Source organism: Octopus bimaculoides, chromosome 5 (assembly GCF_046866305.1).
Source record: "Octopus bimaculoides isolate indiv1 chromosome 5, ASM4686630v1, whole genome shotgun sequence".
Taxonomy (NCBI): Eukaryota; Metazoa; Mollusca; class Cephalopoda; order Octopoda; family Octopodidae; genus Octopus; species Octopus bimaculoides.
In genome coordinates this window covers 106937293-106946619 of record NC_142932.1, presented here as the reverse complement: position 1 = coordinate 106946619, position 9327 = coordinate 106937293, and the positions used below count along the sequence as shown (strand labels likewise).

Sequence of the window (9327 nt, the reverse complement as noted above, 5' to 3'; positions counted from 1 at the left end):
TATATTAATATGTGTGTGTATGTATGTGTGAGCACGTGTGTATAACTGTGTGTGTATATATATATATATATATATATATATATATATATATATATATATATATATACATACATATACACACGTGCATTTGTGTCTATGTATATACACGTGTATATATATATAAACAATAAATATGTGAAAATACACAAAAACATTAAGAGAATTATTGTAATATTTTAAGACAAATTAAAGAAACAAAAAATGATGTAACAATTCATTTAGATGTATCAAATTATATATTACATGGAAAAACGCAAGTATGAAATGTAATATTCTTAAGAATATAAACCTGGAAAAGTACAGGACAAGTTACTACACCTGGAAAATGTATAGGACAAGCTATTACTTCTAGTAAATAAAGAATAAGAAACTTCTTACTTAAAATATTGCAGTAAAGAATGCCAGTTCTAATTTATCATGCTTTAGAGTTCTCATCTTTTAAATTCATTGTACAAAACTGTTCAGCTAATTTGTAAGTTTGTCTAATTAGTCACTTTTTTTCCTGTATTTAAGGTAGTAAATTAGCCAAATTCTACTTAAATAAGTATAGTATTATTTGTAAACTATAATAAAATGAGTTTTAATATTAAGATTTTAATTTTAGCTGCAATATTTTCTTTACTTTACTAGAAGTAATAGCTTGTCCTATACTTTTACAGGTGTAATACTTGTCCTGTACTTTTTCCAGGTTTATAATCTTAAGAATATTACTTTTCATGCTTGCATTTTTCCATGTAATCCATGATTTTAGGCATTGCTGTTATAAGATAATTAATAATGTGTCAATTAATAATTTATGATTTCACCTTATAAAATACTGAAAGATAATATTTCAATTTTTCCATGTAAGTGATGATAATATTTCAATTTTTTTTCATGTTTAATTTAAATATATGTTGTGATTGAATTATTTGATATTACCCATCCACTCTAAATTAATGGCAGAGATTTTTTAGCATGTTGGTTGCACCATAGCTCACCAAAAGTTATAAACAACAAGACCCCAAAACCATCAGTTACCAGGCTCACCTTAAGTAACCTAATTTTGCAATATTAGGAGGTCACAGGAATTCATTCAATCAAAAAAAAAAAGATTTCCAATGATTCCGGGAATAGTGGGGGGGACTTCCACTTCATTTTATCTAAACCAAAATAAGGGATTTGCAGCATATTAGGAGGTCAGGGTACTTGATTCCATGCAAAAAATCAAATTTCCTGTTTTTTTTTTTTTCTTAGTGAAAATCGTGCAGGTGTTAATATAGAAATTTACCATAATGTTGCTATTTAGCCTCAGATCAACCCTGATACTGCAAACCTATCATCAAAAAACATTCCAGCCTTCAGCAAACCGTCTTTTTAAGAGTAATCTAGGACATTACCTACAATGGGCATGTGATTTAGGTAGGGGTATACTTTGGCTGCTATTTTTAGCGTGTCAAGCGACCAGGTAGAGGCTCTTTCATTGGTTTGATTGCGTGATGAGATTCTTTTACACATATATGTTATATGTATATATATCATCCAGCTGTAGAAACTCTGCCAAATTAGACTGGAGCCTGGTGTTGCCATCCGGTTTCACCAGTCCTCAGTCAAATCGTCCAACCCATGCTAGCATGGAAAGCGGACGTTAAACGATGATGATGATCATCATCATCATCAGCAGAAGTTAGAGAGTAAGTCAAAAGCTGAGAGTTTCGTGTATTGACACTTATCAAACACAAATTACCACACAGCTACTTACCACACAGCCACTCCTATATATATATATATATATATATATATATATATTGACAGTAATTCATATATTCAAAACAGAAGTGCACTCAAAATCATTAGGCCATTACTATATCTTTTAGGAAGTTAAAAGTTATCGCTGGTCAGTCGCCTATACTGCTAAGTGCTTAATAGGTGTTAAACCAATGGTCTCTCTGTGACCAGCCATAACTTTTAACTTCCTAAAATGGTAAGAAGCTTGCTTCCAAACCACATGGTTCTAGATTCAGTCCTACTGATAGTTGTATATATCTGTGTGTGTGTGTGTGTGTGTGTGTGTGTGTGTGTGTGTGTGTGTGTGTGTGTGTGTGTGTGTGTGTCTTTGTGTCTGTGTTTGTCCTCTCATTACCCCTGGACAACTGGTGTTCGAGTGTTTATATCCCCATAACTTAGCAGTTCAGTAAAAGAACCTGATAGAATAAGTACAAGGCTTTAAAAACTAAGTCCTGGTGTTGATTTGTTCGTCTAAAATCCTTCAAGGTGGTGCTCCAGCATGACCATGGCCAAATGACTGAAGCAAATAACAGAATAAAAGAATATATATACACATAGATATATATATATACACATAGATATATACATACATACATACATACATACATACATACATACACAAAGGTGTGTGGCTTTGGGGTTAGAGTATTCAGCTTATGATCTTGGGCTTGATTTCTGGTGCCACAATGTGTCCTTCAGCAAAAAATGAGTTGTACCTGTTATTCAAAGGGCCAGTCTTGTCCCATTCTGTGTCAAGCTGAATGTCTCTGAGAATTACATTAAGAGTACACATGTCTGTGAGTGCTCAGCTACTTGTGCATTAATTTCATGAGCTGGTTATTCCATTGATTGGATCAACTGGAATCCACATCATCATAAGCTACAGAGTGCCAGTTATATATGCACACACACACACACACACACACACACACACACACACACACACACACACACATATATATATATATATATATATATATATATATATAAACTATTTAAGCTATTTAAAAATGCTTCAGCTTCAAAGCTGTGGTCATGCTGGAGCACCACATTTGACTGAGCTACATCATTATTTGAAACTTCCTCCGATATGTGGCATTTGGTCAATGAGGGAGTTTGATGCTGCTACCCTCATCTGTATTTCCTGCCATAAGGTAGGCTCATCTGGAACCCTTGTCAGGAAGAGATCCAGTTTTATTTTAAAGACACTTGCATCCACACCATGCTGGTCTCTCAGGCATTTTGGAAGGATATTAAAGAGCTGTGGGCCCTTGAAGCCCAAGCTGTTGCAGTATCTGGTCCTGTATTTTGATGGCGTTGCTGGGATCTTTGGCACTATGCAGTGGTGCCCCATTCTGCAGTTTGTGTAACTTTCAATGCCAAAGTTTGGTACAAGGCCTTCTAGGATTTTCCAGATGTATATCACTGCATATCTCTCCTGCCTTCGTTCCAGGGAGAAGAGTTTTAATTCTTTATGTCTTTCCTAGTAGCTGATATGTTGCATCGATACAATTTTCTTATGTATGTATATATATATATATATTATATATACTAGCAGAGATACCCAACATTTCTTGGGATTAAAATGGCATATATAATATATTACAGTTATGTTGAAACATGTGATACAGGAAAATGCAGTATTGACGACAAAACATTTATGAAGTAAATGACGGGCTAATTTGACTAAGCAACATGTCAAGCATCTATTTGGAGGATTTCAGGCTTAACCTGTCATGGAAAATTGGGAGGGGTTATGTGACTTTTGAATGCACTGAAAAGCTGTCAGTGGATATACTCTCCTTTGCAGCAGTTGGCATTGCATCTAACATGACCCATTGTGTGTTGATAGTTGAATGAATGTAGATGTAATGGAGATATTATACGTAAATGAGTACATTCCGGAAGGGGGCTGCAATGGGAGACAGCAACGGGGAAGTGAACTGTTGAAGTGTTGCAGAAGGCAAAGAATTGACATTGGATTGCTGGTGTGGTTGTAGAATAAGAAACATAAACTGAGCCTATGCAGTCACATGAGAATATGTAGTAATGAATTACTTGAAAAAATAAGATGTAATGACTTACTGTGTGGTTGGTGGGAGTAATTGGAGAATATGCTTTGATACTGAAATCTGTGCAAGAAACTGCCTTGTTGGTGCAGTCTTCGGGTTTGTTGGTATTATGCCAGAACGGTACCCATCTTCACAATTCACAAAGAGCGGTGGATACTGGAGCACATCACAGGATGTAGTAATTCCTACAAAACCTTTTGATATACAATATTATTTGTTTTCCCTTGTGGAACAAATGCAAATAGGTCTTTTTTGCTTCTCACACTAGAACAGCCAACATATAATTGCCCATGTGAGAAGCACAACTGTTCCAAGTGAAGTCCTACCACAAATAATGTTTAACCCTGGGTTTATTGATAGACATTGCGAAGCTGATACAAATAGGAAATTGCACCCTTCTGAATGAAAAAGTAATTTCTGCTCCCAATGGAATGAGAGGAATCTAGGGTATGAAGATATTCTCTGCTTTTCTACATCCAGAGAGAATGGTAGCCTCAATAACATGTGGCATCATGTAGCTGGTTCTACACAAGCCTTCAACACATAAATCAAATCATATGTGTGGGTTTTCTAACAACTTACATTTATTCATTCAATACAGCACAGCTTCAGCTTGTAAAAATCAAAAAGTCTTCTGGCAAGAGAGTGAAAGCGACAGGGACAGGTAAAGGAAATTACTGGAAGTCTCTTGCTTGATCTCTACAGTCGGTGACCATTGGGTGATGGCCATTCCAGCATAGAACCTGTGAGTAGCTGTGCTGCCCATGTCCTCCAGTGGTGACAAAGCAAGTCTATTTAGACACAGCACTGCTTTTCCCCAAAAAGGGGAAAGAAGGCTGTCGTATACACATGTGTAAATATATATATATATATATATATATGCATATCTGCATCATGGGCAAGTGTTTTCTATCCTAGCTTTGAGCTGATCAGTCTGTGGTCTGCACGGGTGGGTATGTTTGTATTTATTTATCTACATGTATCTAGTTATCTATAACTCTCTGTGTGTGTATTTATAGATATGTGTATGTGTGTGTGTGTGTATGTATATATATATATATATATATATATATATATATATATAAACATGCACACACACACACACACAGAGACAGACAGACAGACAGACAGTGTATTTAACTGTAATTAGTAGACACTTGTGTACAGTATGAATCACTAATTATGAGCTTTGAAATCCTGGATAACAAAGTCTCCTGTACATGTGTACTGTTCTGTTTTTCAGCATTAGGATGTATAGAGAAAAACATGCTTAGATGGATTTATTATAATTGCTATCTAAAATGCATTGGAAAAGTTCATGTATTTTTCCAAACACTAAGAAAATTCAAATGTGCCCTTTAAAATTTTCTGGTGTAGTCTATAAGAACGTATCTGTTGTAAAATCAACCCATGAAAAGCAAACCAGCATGAAAGATAATAAAAATAGTTGCAGAATGTAAATAGCATTTAAATACTTTTACTATCAAATAGTTCCAATCTTTCAATAGTGACATTTCATTATAATAATTACAGTATTTCAAAAAAGAATTTTTTTTTTTTTTCTTCAGTTTATTTTTCCATTTTGTTAAAGACATAATGGCAGTATTTACATAATAATAACCTTAGTAATTATTTACCAATTTAATTTTCACATTGAATAATTCAAATTGTATCTTCAATAATGAAAGGATTATTCTATGGATATGTCATCTTTGTGGTTACATGTCATTAAATGTTGTATATCAGAATAGAGTGTTAGACAATAGAAATATATGTTTTGTTGTCAGAGGTTTTAATACATGACTGTGTTGATAGAGTAGATAGATGTATTGACTGGTAGATATATCAACAGATTCATAGATATATTGGTTTTAAATGTTTGTAGTACAAGGTCAGCAATTTCTAAGTGGGAGCTAAATTGATTACATCAACCCTAGTGTTCAGCTGGTACTAATTTTATCAATCTTGAAGAGATGAAAGGCAAAGTCAACCTCAGTGGAATCTGAGCTCAGAACATTAAACACAGATAGAATACTGCCAAGCATTTTGCCTGGCATGCTAATGCTTCAACCAGCTCATTGCCTTCAGATCAATAGATACATTGATAGATAGATAGGTAGTTAAGTGGAGTTGTGGTTAGATGAATAGGTGTTGGATAGATAAGCAGATAGAGGAAAGTTCAGATCAATGTGTTTCCTTTTTTGTATTTGATTTGCAAGATTCTTGATTTGGACTGTTAGAATAGATTTTTATTGTAACTTTTTATGCCAAAACCAAACACACTCCAGTGCATGTGCTTATTACTGATATAACGACCCTCCCAGATACAGCAACATCAATAACTACAGAGAAAGGTAAATAGACAGGTTGATTTATTAGATGTTTAGTTAAAATAAAATAACCTCAGTTAGTAAATAAGTGTAGTCCGCTTGTGGCTGGGTGTGCTATTAAGTAATGTTTCTGTAATTACATGGCTGCATGCACCTTGCATCTGATGAAGGATCTTAAATTCAAAAGTACTTACAACCAAACAACAGCAACATACATATGCAGTAATAACACTCAGTCTACAGTTATTTGTTAATTAACTGATAGGCACAGTCATGGCTGTGTAGTAAGAAGTTTGCTTCTTAACCACATAATTCCAGGTTCAGTCCCACAGCATGGCACCTTAGAAAGTGTCATCTACTATAGCCTTAGGATTGGATTTGTACATACGTGTATGTGTGTGTATGTCTTTGTGTCTGTGTTTGTCCTCCAGCCATTCTGCTGCCACTGTAACTGTTGGTACTGTTCTCTCTGTTCTTGATGCACTGCTGCTGCCTCCACCATTACCACTGCCATTGCTGTTGCTATTGCTGCTGTTGTTGGCAGATGTGTCATTGCTGCCTAGACTGTTATACAAGAAGAACATTGTTGACAGTGACTTTGAAGTTTCGGCCAGCTTAGCCATCATTAAATGAATAATAAATTTGTACTCTACAAAAGTATAGAGTAACCAATTAGATTAATTAAAAGTTGTTTTTATTACAATTGAACATAAAACATACATTAATACACACACACAGACACACTCACACACACACACACAATACTTTATAGGGACCATGTAGATCGTGATTATTAGATCATTAGCATCCACTATACAGTTGGCTAGTTGTGTATCTGACAATGAGACAGGGTGTTATATTATAATACAATATACATGTAATCAATAGATAACTTACTTCCATAGCATGTGTCACACTGAACTGTAATAGTCCATTTTTGTTTTGTTATATATATATATATATATATATATATATATATATATATATATATATATATCACCATAATCATCATCATTTTCACCATCGTTTAACATCTGCTTTCCATGTTGGCATGACATATATATTTGTACATATATTGGCAATTTATATACATAAACATGTATACATGTGTCTTGTGTCTGTGTTTGTGCTTGGAGAAAATAGCTAATAAAATGGTATACAGAATGTAGGTGACATGTAATACATTGAATAAATATTTGAATATTTGTAATTAAACATATTTATTTTTTATTTTTTAGTGTGCACATTTGAGAGGAAGGGAAAAAGCAAAAGTAAGTGTTGAGTTATATTCCTTTATCTCTTGCAGGCACTCATCCACACACACACACACACACACACACACATGCAGATATTCACACTTAATCTTATGATGCACATGCAACATACAAACAAACAAGTACAAGCAAGCACTCGCACCTCCAGACTAAAAAACAAATTACACGCATGCACTTATATGTACAAATACAAGTGGACACATACATGTAACCACGCACACATATATATCGTCATGTTCATCTTCCAGTGTGACATGGACCATCTAGTCATCCTCAGGGATGACTGATGACTTGTGCAGTGATTTGGTTTAAAGTGAAGAAGAATTGCATAATGTCAGCTCCATTCTCTTGTCCATAACCATCTTTAATCCAGTAACAAGATCAGGTCGAAACAGTTAGGGATGAAGTTGGATGCAATGGATAACCAAGATGTCTTTTGCCTCATTTGGTTCCCTGTGCCCCACAATGCATTGCTGCAACCACTTACCCCTTTGTTCAACCATGAAACTTTTTCTGCAGTGTCTGCCAGATCATGTCTGCACAGGACATAAGTAGCTAGGCCCTAATATGTTAATTAACCAATAGCTGTAACCCTGACAGATGCTTCTGCTCTGGGTTAAAGTTGACCTGATAACAGTAGTGACTAAGAGGTGCTTCCACATTCATCAAAACACTGGTAACTCCCAAACAAGAGTCCCACTATTGGATGCAGTTTGAAGTCAGACTCAGGACTACACACACATATATAACAACATAAGCACATGCATAAACAAAATGTATTCTTGCATATATGAATACAAATATACAACCAATGCATGCACGCAAGCATACACACTGTTGATATCTAATGTATATAAGTTGGCTAACTGGCAGAATTGTTTGCATGTTGGGTGAAATGCTTAGCAGCATTTTTTCCATCTTTACGTTCTGAGTTCAAATTCTGCCAAGGTCAATTTTGGCTTCCATCCTTTCAGGATTGATAAAATGAGTACAAGTTGAACACTGGGGTTGATTAATTGACTATTCACCATCCCTGAAATTGCTGGCCTTGTGCCAAAATTTGAAACCAATATTTAATGTATATATTTATTCTGACTACGAAAACTCATTGTTCCTTTAATTTTTGTCATTGCAGTGCTTGAAAGAGGCCCGCAACTCCAATAAGAAAAGAGTAAGAAGAAATATGTAGTGCACCTGAGCACAGCATACAATAAGTTTATTCTTTTAACATGAAACAACTTATAATATTAATTTTGTTTTCTTTAGTAAATTTAAGTAATTTTTGCTTCACTGTATTTTAAGGTACCAAACATTATATGGAAGAATTCAAATTACGATGAACGTAAACTAGAAGCGTTGAGATGCCTTAGAAAGTTAAAGAAGTTATTTTAAATTCTCAAATTTCAGCAAAATAGGGGTAGCTTATCCTATTCAGGCTATATTATTAGCATTATCCTGCGTTTGAGAATTTAAAATAACTTCTTTAACTTTCATTATATGAAAGATTTTGAAATCATTTTGTATTTTTATTTTTTACTTGTTTTGGCATTGGTGTGCAGCCATGCTGGAGCACTACCTTGAAGTGTTTAGTCAATTAAATTGACCCTACTAACTATTTATTCATTTATTTATTTCTTTTTAAGTTTGATACTTATTTTATTGGTCTCTTTGGCTGAACTGATAAGTTATGGATATGTAAACAAACCAACACTGGTTGTCAAGCAGTTGGGAGACAAACACAAACATAAAAACACATACACACATACATACATACATACATACATACATACATACATACGTACATACATACATACATGCATACATATATGCGTACATACATACATA

The 9327-nt window shown here is 34.4% G+C and overlaps 1 protein-coding gene across 3 annotated transcripts in view; it reads left to right on the top strand.

Annotated features, from left to right (window-relative positions):
* Positions 1 to 9327, top strand: part of LOC106874327 (uncharacterized) — a 217444-nt gene that overhangs the window by 123634 nt on the left and 84483 nt on the right. For 2 of the 3 annotated variants that reach the window (XM_089352892.1, XM_089352891.1), the window contains exons 2-3: positions 7447 to 7479; positions 8618 to 8653. The gene's annotated coding sequence lies outside the window, so the exon portion shown is untranslated. Of the gene's footprint in view, positions 1 to 7445; positions 7480 to 8617; positions 8654 to 9327 lie in introns of all 3 variants that reach the window. The other variant, XM_089352893.1, reaches the window with a different exon arrangement.